This window comes from Euphorbia lathyris, chromosome 1 (genome assembly GCF_963576675.1).
Source record: "Euphorbia lathyris chromosome 1, ddEupLath1.1, whole genome shotgun sequence".
Classification (NCBI taxonomy): domain Eukaryota; kingdom Viridiplantae; phylum Streptophyta; class Magnoliopsida; order Malpighiales; family Euphorbiaceae; genus Euphorbia; species Euphorbia lathyris.
In genome coordinates this window covers 16,377,835-16,395,228 of record NC_088910.1, presented here as the reverse complement: position 1 = coordinate 16,395,228, position 17,394 = coordinate 16,377,835, and the positions used below count along the sequence as shown (strand labels likewise).

The 17,394-nt window shown below is 32.5% G+C and overlaps 2 pseudogenes; both read right to left on the bottom strand.

The window, feature by feature from the left end:
* Positions 1-276: 276 nt before the first annotated feature.
* Positions 277-3,183, bottom strand: LOC136217087 (protein ENHANCED DISEASE RESISTANCE 2-like; annotated as a pseudogene).
* Positions 3,184-8,924: 5,741 nt separating this feature from the next.
* On the bottom strand, positions 8,925-10,715 carry LOC136218199 (extensin-2-like; annotated as a pseudogene).
* Positions 10,716-17,394: the final 6,679 nt, after the last annotated feature.

Below are 17,394 nucleotides of genomic sequence, written 5' to 3'. Positions count from 1 at the left end.
TGCATTTGCCATGATGAGAAGAACAGAGTAACAAAATTAAAAAGTGAAAGAATGAGCAGATTAATGTTCTGATACCATGATAAATCTAAAAGCAATAAATGCTTGATAAATGGAGAAGATGAATATCTCTTTGATTAAACATATCAAAAGCCTTTTTCTTCTCAAATGTGAAAGAAGGAGCAGGCAAGCTTAAATACAAAAAGTGCAGCAAAAACAGAAAAGCTAAAGGACAAAATGAAACGGTTACATTCTCACAAAATCAAGACCGTTAATTGCCTAATCAAATCCCTGTGATGATTGGGCCTTTTCCATCTTTATGGTGCAGCTGTCTGTGGAGGATGGTTTTATGGTTATGGGTTTGTTCAAATCAGGAAATGTGGGCTTGGACTCATTTTCGGCCTCTTGCTCATTTGCTGAACAAAACATTGCGTTTTCAGCCTTATCATGGATCCTGAATGACCAAATGAATTTAGTCACTCACTGTTAAATCTAGACTTATTAAATTTAGGGTAAATTCCAAAAACAACCCCTGTGGTTTCATGTTGTTCACAAAAAACCCCTGTGGTTTGTTTTTACCAAAAAAAAGGACCGTGTTATACGCCGTTACACGAAATAAGGAAAATGGCTTAACAGTGTTAAATCTGATGACGTGGCAAGGGGTAAAATTGTCCGAATTAAAATAAAAAAATAAAAATAACAAAAAAGAAAAAAGAAAATTAAAATAAATAACAAAAAAAAACAAAAAGAAAATTAAATTCTTCTTCTTCTTCTTCTGGACGACGTCTCCTCCACCGTACGGCGTCTCCAGCAGCTATCCTTTCCCGTTTCCGGCTGCCATCAAATGCTTCACCTCCACCACTTCTTCTTCTGTAACTCATCCTTCGTCTGCACCTCCACCACGAATCCCATATCAATACTCACGCTCGTCACGGATCCCAATGCTAGGTGCAAAATAGCTGTGGCGATATGGTTTCCTACTGTCTTCTTCACGATCCACGGTCCTTTCACGATCCGATTCACAATCTTAAACCGCTGATTCCGAAATGCATCATCTCCGTTAACAAAACGGTACAACAACGAACCGGCAAGAATAGGACCTTCTGAGGCAAAATAGAAAACCGCACTGTATTGATCCTTGCGAGAAACTTGACGATTAACGGCGAGAACAAAATATTTCAACGATTCTCCTTGCGATTGTGCCTTTCTGAGAGCGAGCATCACGCGGTTGTCAGGATAGGCGAGAACGTGATCTAGTTTGGAATTACTTTAATCCAATCCATAACGGCGGGAGAAAGCAAGTAATCGCCGGCCGGAGATTTTAACCGTTTAGGTGATGCCCAGCCGTTGACTGGAAATTTCCAGAAATAAAGAAGAAGAAGAAAAAGAAAAAAAAAATATAAAGTGGCTAGCTATTCGAAGTAGAAGAAGAAGCCCAGACGAAGAAGAAGAAGAAACCGAGAAGAAAAAGAAGAAGCCCAGACGAAGAAGAAGAAGAAACCGAGAAGAAGAAGAAGAAGCCCAGACGAAGAAGAAGAAGAAGTTGAAGCCAGAGAGAAGAAGAAGAGAATGGTGGTACAATTTTATTTTTTTAATTTTTAATTTTTTTTTGTTATTTTGTTATTTTATTTTTTTATTTTGATTCAGACAATTTTGCCCCTTGCCACGTCATCAGATTTAACACTGTTAAGTCATTTTCCTTATTTCGTGTAACGGCGTATAACACGGTCCTTTTTTTTGGTAAAAACAAACCACAGGGTTTTTTTGTGAACAACATGAAACCACAGGGGTTGTTTTTGGAATTTACCCTTAAATTTAAGTCTTAGGATGATTTGCATCTCCATCACATAATCCTAATAAGTCTGAATCTAACGGTGAATTATCAAATTCATTTGATCATTAAGGGTCCATTGTGAGCACTACTGAATGAAATGGTTCATTATTATTTTTTAAACAGTTTAGTGGTTATTATTAAAACAGATATTTGGGAGATCGGCTCCAATATGTGAATTTTTAATAAAATAATAATTATTAAAAATATTAGTTGTTAGCCATATCTTTAAAATATATAATTTAAATATTGAGTTTGTTGAATTTGCAGGCATGTCTGGGAAGGAACTGAGTGAGTAATTATTTAATGTTTCTAGCTAACTTCAAACCATTGTACAAAAGGTACAAAGATTAGAAAATCTTTTTGAATCTCTAGTTGTACTACAAAATTCCACCAAGTAATATCAAATTTCAGAATTCAAAATAATGTTTTTATTGATCATCTTCAATGTTAGGAATAGTGAGTTGCTATTTACCGTCCTATTTTTCCTACTTATCGTCCGAAAAAAGACATATTAGTGCCTTCCATTTATTTTGAAGAAAAAAAAAAAATTTCAAACCCCTTCCTCCATACATCTAAATTTTTTTGGAATTTTGCCTTGCGGACCAAATGGCCCGCCAAGGCAAAATTCCGGAAATTTTTAAAAAATTTGAATATTTTCTAAAAATTTTAAAAATTTGAGGGTAAATATGGTAAAAAATGGGCGGTAAGTAGGAAAATAGAGGCGGTAAATAACAACACCCTAGGAATATGGATGACACCGGGTTCTTCTTCCAGAACATAATGACAAATGCGGAATAAAGAAAAATACGGAATAAAGAAAATAAACAATAAAGAGCACAAGATTTTAACGAAGTTCATCTAAATATAGCTACTTTCTCGAAGCTACTGCATTAATTTGCTTTTACTATTTATGAGAATAATTGAACATGTATTATAATAGGAATATATATAAATTCTAGGTCAAACCTCCAAAATACAGATATAAAGAAAGTTGCTTGGTATTCTCCACCTTCAAATAAATAAGACTCTTCATACATGTTCCTCAAATTAATATCCAAATAAATATGCACATAAAACATGCAATCTCCAATTTCCAACATTGAATATAGGAAAAGAAACGAAACAAATGACTAAAAAACCACAAACAAAGCTTGAATTGTACATGAAAAACATTTCTAACACTTAATTCACTAAGAGGACTTGAAGAAACTACCATTATTGAGCAAGAACTCAAGGACTCCAGACAACTAATGTAAATCAATACAAGAAAATTGCGGACGGAAATATCTGTCGATTCCACCAAAGATTAGCATGTCTGATGGATCACCAGTGGATTTAAATCCGTCGCCCATACGTACAGCATATCAACAACGATTTTCTATTCCATCGGAGATTAAAACCCACACCAACTTTGTTAGAGAATTCCAAACACCGACAGACTATATCCGACCTAAGTTTGCCGGTGATTATTTCCGACCAATTTGTCCTTCTGTGATTACTTTTGAAAATTTGAAAAAAATAAATAGATTCATTTAAAAAAAATAGTTAATTTAGATTGAAGACAACTCATATATACATACTAGAAAAATATAATAATACACTGAAAGAGTTAAACCGTTGAACCCTTTCATTGATATGTATCAGATATATATATATAAATTACAAAGGATATGATTTGCCTATAATTAAGGCTAGATTAGCTCATGGAGTCAATTAATATGATTTACCTATAATTAAGCCTAGATTATCAATTAGCATAAATATAGAATAATTACCATAAATATAATATATAATTACCCTAAATGCAATATATATGTACCAAGCACATCAAAATATTATCACAGATGTCTATAAAAAAAAAATCAATCAGACTAAGATCTAAAACAAAATTGTTTATATCACATTTTTATGGAAATAGAAACTACTTGAACCACAATATTTATTAAATCTTAGCCTTGAGCAACAACCAAGTTTCTCAGTACATTGAGAAAGAACCAAAAAGCAAGCACGTTTATTTAATCTACCGGGGTGTTTGGTTGCTCCATTTTCTTTCCATATTTGTCTTTTTACTTTAAAAGTAAGAGTTTTATGTGTTTGGTTAAATAAATCATGTTTGTCTTTCAAAGCTGAAAAATAGTTTTTTACAAAAGCAGCTTTTTTTTCTAACAACAAATAGTAAACAACAACTGCAAACAATAAACAACAACATCAAATAACAGGTAAAACAAACGGACCGAACAAGTATAAAAATAGACTAGTCAAACCGAGATATATACGCAGATAAAAATATATATGATAGGGCACTTAAAAGTGCTTTCAACGCACGAAAAAAATTCCTTAGAAAACGTAAAAATTCAAATTTAAATTGGATTTTTCGAATGAAATTGCTGTTACGGCAAAAATCCGGAAGTTTCTACTAGAAATGCAGATATTACCCTATATGGATATAAAACCATTACATAGATTGCATATAGAATGAAGCTATTAACTTAATTGACCCTTACACTTACAAAATGTTTTATTAGTTCCCTCAACTTGTTTAAAATAATCTATTGACCACCTCGATTTATATAAATTGACACATTGACTTCATGAACTTGCTTACTTTAATCAGTTAGTCACCCTAAACTTATTTGAAGTGATATACATTTCAATTTGTTTAAATCTGTAAAAAAAAAAATCAAAACTTAAAGGCTTAACTTGTCCAAAAAGGTTAATTGACCCTTAAATTTTCAAAGTGTCATGATAGCCTCCTCAACTTGTATAAAATGTCAAGTTAGCCCATTAAACTTGCGTAAAATATATCAATTAATCACTCGGTTGCAAAAAAGTAAGCTGCATGCACAAGATGTGTTGTACACGTCTTATTACATAATTCACGGAATACATTAAAAAGGAAGTTATTACTTGCTCAACCGTAAAACTTGTCTTCTCTAATATAAGAACCAAATACCCCGACCTTGGTCGTTTTACCTTTTTTAAGACGCGTACAATACATCTTTCACATCTAACTTACTTTTTTATAACTAAGATTAATTGATTAAATTTTGTGCAAGTTCAGAGGGCTAACTAAATATTTGATACAAGTTGAGGGGCTATCCGGACATTTTAAAAGTTTAGAGGCCAATCAATTTTTTTTGGACAAGTTCAATGGACAAATAATATATTAAGCCAAATTTATAGAAATAAAAGCATGATTCGCGATTCTAAAGTTTTAAAACAAATTAATTTTCTACTTTTTACATTTTTATAGCGTTTTAAATCTAATTATTACACTTTTTACTAAGTTAAAAACAACTAATGTATTAACCCATTAAACAAAAATACATAAACATGTAGCATATTAGCAGCCTTATCACATCAATGTAAAGCACATTTTAATGTTCAAATGGAGCAGATATGATCATTTAAAGACTAAAATTGTCTGCCAAGATTGAATCACTATTTTTAATAAAATTCCTTTTCAAGAAACAGTGTCATTATAATTGTAGCAAATAGGAGGACTCAATTATCATTACCATCCAATCAAATCAATCTAAACATAAAAAAAAAAAAATTAACTAATTATCCAATCTAAGTTTCATTACTTTTACTTTGATCAAGAATAGCATCACATAACAATAAACTTAAAACTTAAATAATAATATTTAAGTTTAAGTTTACTTTGATTCCTTAAAAAAAATTACTTTGATCAATTAAAAAAAAAAGTTCACTTTGACCCTCCGACACCACCAGAAAACCATGGGGTTTTCTACTCTAACTATGCCAGGGGCCGTTATAGCTGGAACCCCTCCAGCTATGGCGGTTGAAAAAAAAAACCAGTACAGGTCTTCTTCTGTTGAAACAGATCGAAAGTTTTCATCTTATCCCTCTCCATTTATATTTTCTTGTTCTAAAATAGAACCTACACAAAACTACGTGGTTTTGTGCAGGTTCTATTTAAAAAACTAACGGATTCAACGTATGTAACTAAAATTAAAATGCCCTTTAGTACTCCTAAAAAAGGAAAATCTCCTAAATTACTCTTCCATTATTTTTTATTTTCACTCAACTTATAATTTCCAAAGTAAGTATTTTATTTTTTATTGTTTATTTTATTTCTACGTTTAGTTTTATGATTGCTAAATTTGAGATTTTTTTTGTGTGATTTCTAATTTATAATTTTATTTGGAGATTATTAATATGTTGTTTTTGCTAATTCTAATTAATTTAGAATTTCTAATTTAGGGTTTAATTTGGATATTTCTAGTTTATTTAAATTTAAATTATGATTTATTTACTATGTTGGGGATTTGTAATTTACTTTAATTTCGTTTGTTTTTATTTTATTTAAGAACAAGATGCATAAATTTTTGGAAACGGATATGCAATTAGTGTTCCCGAATCATTTTGTGACTAAGGCTTTATTATTGTTGTTGTCGTTGCTGTTGTTATGCAATTGGTGTAGAATAACAAACAAAATGTGTGGGTTGTATAATAATGTCTGAAATTGATCCAACTTGCCAACATTAGGAGATAAAATTACACCATTTAAGACATTAGGGGTAAAGTTGCACCATTTTAGACGTTAATGTATTTTTGCATCATATCGTTTTTATAAATATACAGTAGTGTTTAATTTTTTTTTTTTTTGCCCACGGAGCCCCTCCGACCTTTAACTCCTGGCTCCGTCACTGGATATGTGGTTCAAAAGTTTACGAATAATTTTTTTTTTTTTTTACAAAACAAAGTATTTCAAATTACATTGTTAAGTTCTGATACAATAAGAGCATTTTTATTTTATTTTTTAAATTACATTTACAAATTTGACAAAAACACATACCAAAAATTAAACAATAACAGTATAAAATGAACTTAAATATCAATTTAATTCATAAACTGTGAACTTAAATATCAATATATTATTGATTAAACCAATTTTAATGAAATTATGTATTTTTTAATAATTTCTTCGATTACTCATTTCGAGGCTGGTGAGGGAGTATAATTTATTTAATTTTTTTCTCTATAATTTAATGATAATTTTTCTCCATCTAACAATTATTTTGAACCAGATGGAGTATGATTTATCTAATTAATTTTCTATTAAATGTTATTTTTAAGTATAAAATTAGGTATAATTTTTCTATTTTATTAAATGCAACAAATGATATGTGCTATATAGTTCCTTTTGCTAATTGTGAAGTTAAATAAATCATCAATAAGTTGTTAACAATAAGTTAAATAAATAGTAAGAATTTTCTTAAATTTGCTAAAACAATGTTTTTTCGAGCAATGATTTCTCCATTGTGATTGATGTTGGGTGAATTCCGCAAGTGCACGGTTTCGCTTGTAGCAATAAAAGATATCCATCCCACAGAGAACGTTTTGATAAAAATTACTGTTCTGATTAAATTCGTTTTCTCGAGGTTTATCTAAAATCGTTAATGGTTTAAATGGTTTCTAATTCTAATTATGGTTACAGTTATAATTATTATTTACAGAAATTAAATTTAGATTAAAACTTATTCCAAGGTTAATTTATACTAAGCAAAAACACAACTTATAACTTTGATTTGTTTAGAAAAGATATAATAAATTACTAATTTATTCAATTTAAAGGAATTAAACTGTTATCAATCTTTACTCTCGGACTAAGACTGAAAATCTTAATCAAATTTGGAATCTAAACCCGATTATTCGACCTATCGCAATGACCAAATATAAATCCAAATTTACTTAAGTGTTCAACAAAATTTGCATGAGAAAATACCATATCTCTTTCTAAATATTTTTACATGAAAACACCAGTTAGAATTACTTAAAGAATATCGCTAGATCCAACTATAAATAAAATAATAATAGTGAAAATGGAATTGAATTAAAAGATATTTATTAGTTTGAGTTATAAACATCTCAAGTTAACAGAGAAGAAGAAGTTTGAAAAGCATTTGAATGAAGCATGAATTTCGGGTTGTCAATCCTTTACTCAACTTCGTAGGTTTGTCACACCGTGTTTCGCCCTCAATCTAGGATCTTCTCGCCGAGTCTTCGAAATAGCAATCTCTCGATTGTCTACGAAGCATAAACTCGACTTGGGTAAACCTTAATGTAAATAATAAAATCTATATCTTGTAGTGATTTTTTGTGTGTTGTGTAACACAAAAGTTAACAATTGAACTCTGAATTCTTCCTCTATTTATAATCTTCCAAGAGGTATGATGGAGAGACGTTTCCGTTGGTGAAGAGTTGCCTCTATCCGGATGTAAGGATACATCGTTTGGAGAAATAAACATGGAAAATATGCATAACAGCTTCGCTGTCCTTGTAGAGATTCAAGAATCTTGGCAGTGACAGGGGGGAGAAGGGAAGGAGAGAGGCGCACATCAGCTGCTCCGGCGTGTCCCTGTCGAGATTTCAGAATCTCGACAATGACAGAGGCTCTCCTTTTCCTCCTTTGTAATGTGTTTCAATTCTCAGATGTGACTTTCTGATTCTCGTACGTGATTTTCACTGAAACCTTGATTTCTCACTCATTTCTAATCCATTTTTGCTCCTATTTAGCTTTTTTTTTCAAATAATTAACACCTTGCACACAAACAACAAATACCCACGTGAAATCTTTCCAAAATAAAGTATTTAACATATATTTTACATGAAATTTAATATATTTATGCATGCTAATTTAGGTATATTTTAGGCTATGCAATAGGCAATCTACTGTATAATGTATAATGTATAGAATTTAGCAATTAAATTTGAATTATTAATTTTTTAAACATGATCTCTTAAGTAAAAACACAACTTGAAATAATCTCAATCCTTATTCGAAGTTTTTTCTAAACGTCTATTTTGTAAATTAAACATTTGTAATAGCAATGGATAAATTCATACCTTTACTGACAATTAAAGATGAGAATATCTATCGAAAACTGAAATTATTTTTCAAATTCCACAAAAAAAAATTAATTTATCATAAAAGAGGAAACAAAATAATACTTAGTTTCACAGCATAAAAGAAATCAATAAAACAATAAATATTGATTAGACAAAAGAATTCGTCATGGATCTCCCTTTAAACCTTATTATTACACACAATGTAAATCAACCTTGATATAATGAATTATTAACTCTCATTGTTTTGCTTCAACTTGATTTGATAATTACTTAGTAGTGGTATGGGGGAGGAGGAGAGTGAGTTGGGGGTGGAGGAGAATTGTAATAGTATGAAGGTGGTGGAGACTTCATAGGGGGTGGAGGTGAGCTGTAGTGATATGGAGGTGGTGGTGACTTTATTGGCGGTGGAGGAGAGTTGTAGTGGTATGGAGGTGGTGGAGACTTCATGGGTTGTGGAGGTGAGCTGTAGTGATATGGAGGTGGCGGTGACTTCATTGGTGGTGGAGGAGAGTTATAGTGGTATGGAGGTGGTGGAGACTTCATGGGGGGTGGAGGTGAGCTGTAGTGATATGGAGGTGGCGGTGACTTCATTGGTGGTGGAGGAGAGTTGTAATAGTATGGAGGAGGTGGAGACTTCTTCGGAGGTGGAGGAGGGTTATAATGGTATGAAGGTGGTGGCGACATCTTTGGTGGTGGTGGTGGAGAATTGTAATGGTATGGAGGTGGTGGGGACTTATTTGGAGGTGGAGGAGAATTGTAATGGTATGGAGGGGGTGGAGAATTCATCGGGGGTGGAGGTGAATTGTAGTGGTATGGAGGTGGTGGTGACTTCTCAAGGGGTGGAGGAGAGTTGTAATGATAAAGAGGGGGTGGAGAATTTTTGGGGGGTGGAGGAGAGTTGTAGTGGTATGGTGGGGGTGGTGACTTCTTTGGAGGTGGAGGCGAGCTGTAATAGTACGAAGGGGGTGGAGACTTCTTCGGAGGTGGAGGTGAACTGTAGTGGTATGTAGGGGGTGGTGAGATCTTAGGAGGTGGAGGTGACATGTAGTGGTACGGAGGTGGTGGAGACTTCTCTAGTGGTGGAGGAGAGCTGTAGTGGTAGGGAGGTGGTGGTGACTTTTTTGGGGGTGGAGGTGAACTATAATGGTAATGAGGCGGTGGCGAGTTCTTAGGAGGTGGAGGTGAACTATAGTGGTACGGGGGAGGTGGAGACTTCTCCGGTGGTGGAGGAGAGTTGTAGTGATATGGAGGGGGTGGTGAGTTCATAGGATGTGGAGGTGAACTGTAGTGGTACGGAGGTGGTGGGGACTTCTCCGGTGGTGGTGGAGAGCTGTAGTGGTATGGAGGTGGTGGAGACTTTTCCAGTGGTGGTGGAGAGCTGTAATGGTACGGAGGTGGTGGCGACTTCTCTGGTGGTGGAGGAGAGCTGTAGTGGTATGGAGGGGGTAGTCACTTCTTAGGAGGTGGAGGTGAGCTGTAGTGGTATGGAGGTGGTGGAGATTTCTTCGGTGGTGGTGGAGAAGTGTAGTGGTACGGAGGTGGTGGCGACTTTTTCGGTGGTGGTGGAAAGTTATAGTGGTATGGAGGTGGTGGTGACTTCTCCGGTGGTGGAGGAGAGGAGTAGTGATACGGAGGTGGTGGCGCCTTTTTTCGGGGTGGTGGAGAGCTATAGTGGTATGGAGGTGGTGGCGACTTCTCCGGTGGTGGAGGAGAGGTGTAGTGGTACAGAGGTGGTGGCGATTCCTTCGGGGGGTGGAGGAGAACTGTAATGATACGGAGGAGGTGGTGACTTCTCCGGAGGTGGGGGAGACGTATAGTAATACGGAGGAGGTGGTGATTTTTCTGGAGGAGGTGGGGATTGGTAATTATAAGGTGGAGGTGGAGAAGCATAAATATAAGGCTTGTAATCAGCTAAAACAGAAGTCGCTACAAAGCAAAAAACTATGGCATAAAATATTGAAGAAAATTGTCCGGGATACTGTCCTCGGGTTCCCATCTTTAGATATGATGTTTTGCTTGATGTTTTTTTTATCTTCAACTCAACTAAACTCCTTTATATAGTGATTCTTCGTGAATAATTTTTGTAATATATATAACAGCCTGCATTTTATATTTTTCTTTATCTTGCAACTTGTGATGGTTCCCACTACTTCTTCTATTCTAAATTTCCAATTTTGTTTATTTAACAAAATGAAAAAAAATGAAGAAAATGTCAAGCTTTGTGGATTTGGTGGATGCCAATTGGGTTTATTAAGAGCAAACCACGTTTTCCAGGGAAGAATTTGTCAGAATTTTCGCAAACAAATTAATTAATGAGGAAATTCGTGATAGGGATTTGGAATAAAAAAATAATGTGCAAGGTGGGAGTCTTTAAATTGGATTGAAAAATAATGTTTTCGAAATATAAATTAATGACATTACACTGAGTAAGTTAGGTTCTCGAACTAAAGCTTCAAAGTCAATTAGAAATTTAAACTATTAAAATTATTAATCAGCTCCGTGAATTAAGTAAAAATAATCAATTGAGTTCCTATTTTAAACAAAAATCACAAATTGAGATCTCATCGAAATTCATTCGATTGAACAGTTGCATATATTTTTTCTCAAACCTATTTTGAACTAACACATAGATTATTATAGTCTATATCAAATAGTCACGGTTTTTTATTTTAGGATATGATGGGAACTCAATTAATGATTTTGTTTAGTTCAGAACCTAATTGATGATTTTGATAGTTTATGGTTGTAATTGATTGTAAAGCTTTAGTTTGGCGATCCAAATGGGTGTAATGCCTAAATTAATATAGTTAGAGATAAGTTACAAAACTGATTTATAGTTGGACCATGTTATTTATTACTTAATTTCAGTAAAATCAGTTCAGTTCAGTTCAGTTTAACATTCATTTTCAGCATTCAATTTCATCATCCAGTTTCAGCATTCAGTAATTTATCATTATTTATATATAATTTATTATTATTATTTATCTATAATTTATTATTATTATTATTATTATTATTATTATTTATCTATAATTTATCATTATGTATAAATTAGATAAAAGTCAAGAAATTATAGTTTATTAAAGTATATATTGTTTAATAAAAAATGACGCACGTGTGATGTGTAGACGATAAGATTCATGACCGAGAAGACAGTTTGCTGAATTATTTCTCAAATTTACCCAATTTATCAATGTTAGTGATAAAATTGCACCATTTTAGATGTTAGGGGTAAAATTACTCCTGACCCAAAACGTTAGGGGTATTTTTTGCACCTTACCCCATAATTGTAATAAAAAGTTAAGAGTTTGTATTCATATGAAAATTTGTATTTAATTTCATAGGCTTTAAATTGTATGTAAATTTGTATTTGTATGTAATTTGTATTTTTAATTTAAATTAGACTCATTTTTATTTAATTTCATAGGCTTTTTATCGAGCCGAGCTTTTATTTGATATTCAATTTAGTTTTATCTTTAATAATATATTTATTTATTATTGCTATTGTTATTATTATTATTATTATTGTTATTATTCGAACCATCATCATTATTATTATTATTATTATTATTATTATTATTATAAGCTTATTAATGTCCAATATAATCATTAAAGTTATTTTAAAATCCAATATCATTATTATTGTTAAGTTCGGTTAAGTTCTGTAGCATTCAGTTAAATTCAGTTAAATTCAGCGATAAAGAACATAGCATTGTAGTTAAGAGTAGTTTATTTCTACCACTATAAATAATCTAATTAAAGATGAGGGTTAAGGACACGTGCATACATGTGACATTGTGTGAGTGTATTTTATCTAGATTTTTGTCACGTATTTTCAACGTATTAGATAAAAAGAAAAAACATAAATATTTTATTAAGTTTAAAGACATTTCATTTTCCAAACTTATTTTGAAATCGAGAAAAATGTACGACTTTTATTTTTCTAATCAACTAATGCTATTGTGAACAAAATATTTAAGTTTTTTTATTATTATTATTGATGTCTGAAAGTTACTTGTGAACGTTAAACTCTCTTGAACCATTTATTAAATTAAAGGTAAAGTTGTTGTTCGCTCAATCATATGGGGATTTTTTTTCTACATTGTTCACTTTTTTTTAGCAATTTGTAGATTCGATTAATAAGTCTGTGGCTCTTTAGATATTTAAGGTGGCTCTTCCAATTAAAGTCTACTTATTAGAATTCGATTTTTAACTGAAGCAACTTGAGTTGATGATGAGGACATAGATCTAGTCTAAGAGGATCAACTGAGTATTCAAGATGTTATCGAGGAGTAGCGACGTTCACGAGCACAATGAGAGAGACCATGGGATAAAAGATGGGAATGAGGGAAGATTTTGGGTCTCTGGGTCGTCGACCCAGGCCACAGGTTGGCAACCCCATAGGTCCCCTAGACTAAAAAAAATGAGATAAAGATTAAGGATCTGTTAGTTTTAGCTCCTCATATTTATTATTTGTTGTTTATATTAGCTGTTTGATGTTTCTTTGTACACACTGCTCGTCACTACTACCGATTGAATGGTCTAGTGAAGTGTTCAGATCGAAGCGACATAGGCGGTTCGCCGCCAATGATGTCGCGAGAAGTCCACTGAACCTTATCATTTAAAGGGAGCAGTCGTAATAAGGTTTCCGTAGATAAACCTGTCGAAACCTGCACATCAGAACAATCCGCGTTTGTAACACGGGGGGTCGGTGCAGGATCTGTTCGACATCCTCCCCTCACCAAGGCTCGGGCGTTGGATACGGGTGCAAGATCTCTGTTGTGCCCCCGCATCCTCCGTCCGAGGCCTCCTAACATAACCCCGGTGCAGGACGCACCAAGTAATCGAAAACGAAAAGATCCCACGTTCTGTGCGTCCCAGAAACGGTGAGTGCAAATAAAAACTAATCTGTGAGCACTGATCTATTTGTGAGGGCGTTTGATTACTAAGAAAGTGTAAGAATGTGAAAATTTCTCCATATTATTATGGAAAAATGAAGCAAAACCAAAATGTTTTACTAATGCGTCTGAATCGTGAACTGAGTCCAATAGATCAAAATAGAAAAAAAAAGAATCATAGGAAAAAGGAATCGTAGAATCACAAAAAATAAAAAAAAACCAACAAATAAGAAGAAAATTTAATATTAAAGAAGAAGAACATAAAGATTACTGATGCGCGTTTTACGTATATGTGCATGTGAAGGCAAGTGTACCTTAGTCCTGTATCAAGTAATAAAGTGTAAGTAAAGTATCATTCCCACGAGGATGGTGATTATAAGTATTAATCCATTTGCTTACTATCTATTATTTAAACAATCAAATGGTAGAGTTTGTTGGACAACCAAGTTAAGACTTAATTAGAAAGTGAGATGAAAATTGTACAAAATTAGATGAGAGAATACTTATAATTAAAGAAACTAAGACTTCTAGCTTCACTTAACCTCTTTGCTTGGTAATAATACTTAACCCCTTTTAAGTTGTTTTATCCTTTTTAAGATGACGATTTTTCTTATTAACTAATAGTTCTCGGATTGGTTCTAAACTCTCGAATAATTAATTTTTCCTTGGTCCGACTCAAGTAATTAATCAAGAGAAGCATTAAGTTTTATTAATCGAAACTTTTTTAACCTACTTTACCTTGGTCCGGCTCAAGTGATTACTTAAGATTCAAGAAAAACCGCTAGAGTAATTAGTTCTAAACTTTCGATTAATTACTTTCCCTTGGTCCGACTCAAGTAATTAATCCAAAGAAGCATTAAGTTTTCTTAGTTCCAAACCTTCGATTTATTACTTTCCCTTGGTCCGGCTCAAGTAATAAATCTAAGATTTGCAATAAGATTCATGAAAAAAAACTTGGAAAACCAATAAGCCACACTAAATGGTCATTAGGTCCAACTTATGAATTTCGATTAATCAATTTAATCATGGTCAACATAAACGATTAATTATATTCAAGTAGAGAGTTGGCCCATCTCCTACACGCATTAAGAATCATAAGTTAGTTCTTAAAAATGATAAACACAACTTAAATAGGTTAAACGTAATTACCACCTAATTAAGGTTGAGATTCGCTTTTAGCCTTAGTTAAGGAGGTTTTAGCCCATAGTTAGATTAAAACACACCTTAAAAAGATAGATAATGGAGTTCATAGTAATAAAAGAGATTAAAGTTTAGAAGAAACCGTAATGACGATTGTCGAATGAACTTCTTCGATAACTTAAAACTTACTTTTATTGAATGAACTCTTGCACAAACAACAACTTGAGCACAATAACAACAATTATAAGAACACAAACAACTGATTTTTGAAGAGAAAAATCAGCAAAATAACATTATAGAGGGAGGAATTAAGCCTAAGCTTGATGTGTCTTCAAATGGCACCCAAGGTCTCATTTTATAGTAAAATGGCACACATAATTCCAAGTCTCCTTATGGCCTATCACTCCCTTATCTTCTGAATTTAGCATTTAAGAGAGGATGGTGGAAGATTTTAATAATTTAGGAGTTGAAATGTGTAAAGGTGTAAAAGGAATCTTAGGCTTCAACATATTTATCAACTTTGGATAATTTTCTGGGCCTGATACACTTCGAATTTGGAGATGGTTATTATTAGACATTTGTTCATCTTTCTCTTAGCTTTCCAACGCATTTTGAATCGCCTCATTCCGAGTCCGTATGAGGGAGATAAGTTGAAAATACAAAAATGTGTCAAATCTGTCGTAGTGTGAACAATTAGACTTTGTCTTACAACACCTATCCGCGACGAAGTGTTCGCTGGGTGTCACTAAAAATCATTTTTTCTGGTCCCTTTTACTCCCGAGTTGCCGCCTTAAGTCCCGACTTGGTTATTTGTTCCGAAAACCTTAGGAAAGTGCCTAGAAAACACACAAATTGGCTTAGATACATAAAATGAAGAAAATATACAAAACCCATTTTTAAAATTTATTAAAATGATACAAAATAACTAGCAATTAAATAATAAAAATGTTATAAATTATGACGATAACAATTACTCGAATAGGAAAACAATAAATCTCAGCTTTACGAATTCTCCAAAATAGCAATAATAAAATATGGAAATCCCATTTTAGGGATTTAAAAGTAATTTTAAGGGTTTAGGAGAAATTTTTAATTTCAAATTGCAGCTAAATCTTCAAGATTTAAAATAAAAAAATTCTACAACTCTTTCATCCAACAACCCAGATCGAAGCTAGATAAAGAAGAAGAAAGCCAGATCAAGAAGATCCCAAGGAAGATGAAGGATAATTTTTTTTTCACTTAAACTCAAATAGTAATTTTGTTATCACTTAAACTTAATTAGTAATAGTAATAGTTTCATGTAAAAAAAATTACCACATGTTATATTTCTATTGGTCATATTATTTCATCGACAATTTGTACAACTCGCTGATAGTTGGAAGATAAGTATAAAATTAAGAGTGTCATAATTATAAAAAAGCTAAGTTGATGTGTGTAATAGGTACCACAAAAAGTTTGGAGTGTCATAAGCAGGGGCGGATTTAGGGGGTAGGGGAGGGTCTCCCGACCCTTCGACCCTCCGGAACACCCTTGACGAATAGTGGCGAGAAGCCCCTCTAAAATAGTTAAAATTAGTACTTATAATGTGGAATGTGATTATATAACATAAAACTAAGTTTGTGTAGTTGGTTGTAGTGATAATTAAGGGCATCTCTACATCCAAGTGATCCTATGTTTGAATCTTCCTCTCTTCACTTTTTATCTCATTTTAATTTTTTCCCTTAAGTATCATTTTTAATCATTATTAACCTCATTCTCCTTTATTATTTTTAATTAAATTTTTTTAGTTACAAAAATCATGACCGAGAAGACAATTTGATGAATAATTTCTCCAATTGATCAAACTTATCAACGTTAGGGATAAAATTGCTCTTGACTGCCAACATTAAGGGTAAAATTGCACCATTTTATACGTTAGAGGTAAAATTATTCTTAGGTGTAAACATTAGAGCATTTTTGCACCTTATCCTTACTTTATATTGAATCTCAGTTGTTTTGTACCTTAATGTTTCCAATTATGATCAAATTTACCCTTATATTATCAAAAATTTGAAAATTTCAATTTGATTACTACGAATCAAAACCCTTAAGTCGTTATTAAGAAAAAAAAATCTTCATGCAATGGAGCCCCTCCGGACCTTGACCTCTGACTCCGCCACTGGTCATAAGGTAAAGTAAGGGCGAGTCTATGTATTAACCCTTTTATTATTGATTAAACCATTTTTTTTTATGAAAGCATGTATTTTTTTAATAATTTCTCTGATTACTCATTCCAAGGTTGGTCAGGGAGTATAATTTATCTAATTTTTTCTGTATGATTTAATGATACTTTTTCCCCATCTAACAATTATTTTGAATAATTAATTTTCTATTAAATGTTATTTTTAAGTATAAAATTATGTATAATTTTTCTATTTTTATTAAATGCAACAAATGGTATGTGCTATATAGTTTCTTTCGGTAATTGCGAACTTAAATAAATCAACAATTATTGTCATCATTGAATTATTTTTTTCACAAAAAAACCTAAAAATACCTCTAAAGCAACACTTTTATAAGATTTGTTGTATTTTATATACATAAATAGTAAAAAAATTCTTAAATTTGCTAAAACGATGTTTTTTCGAGTAATGGTTTCTCCATTGTAAT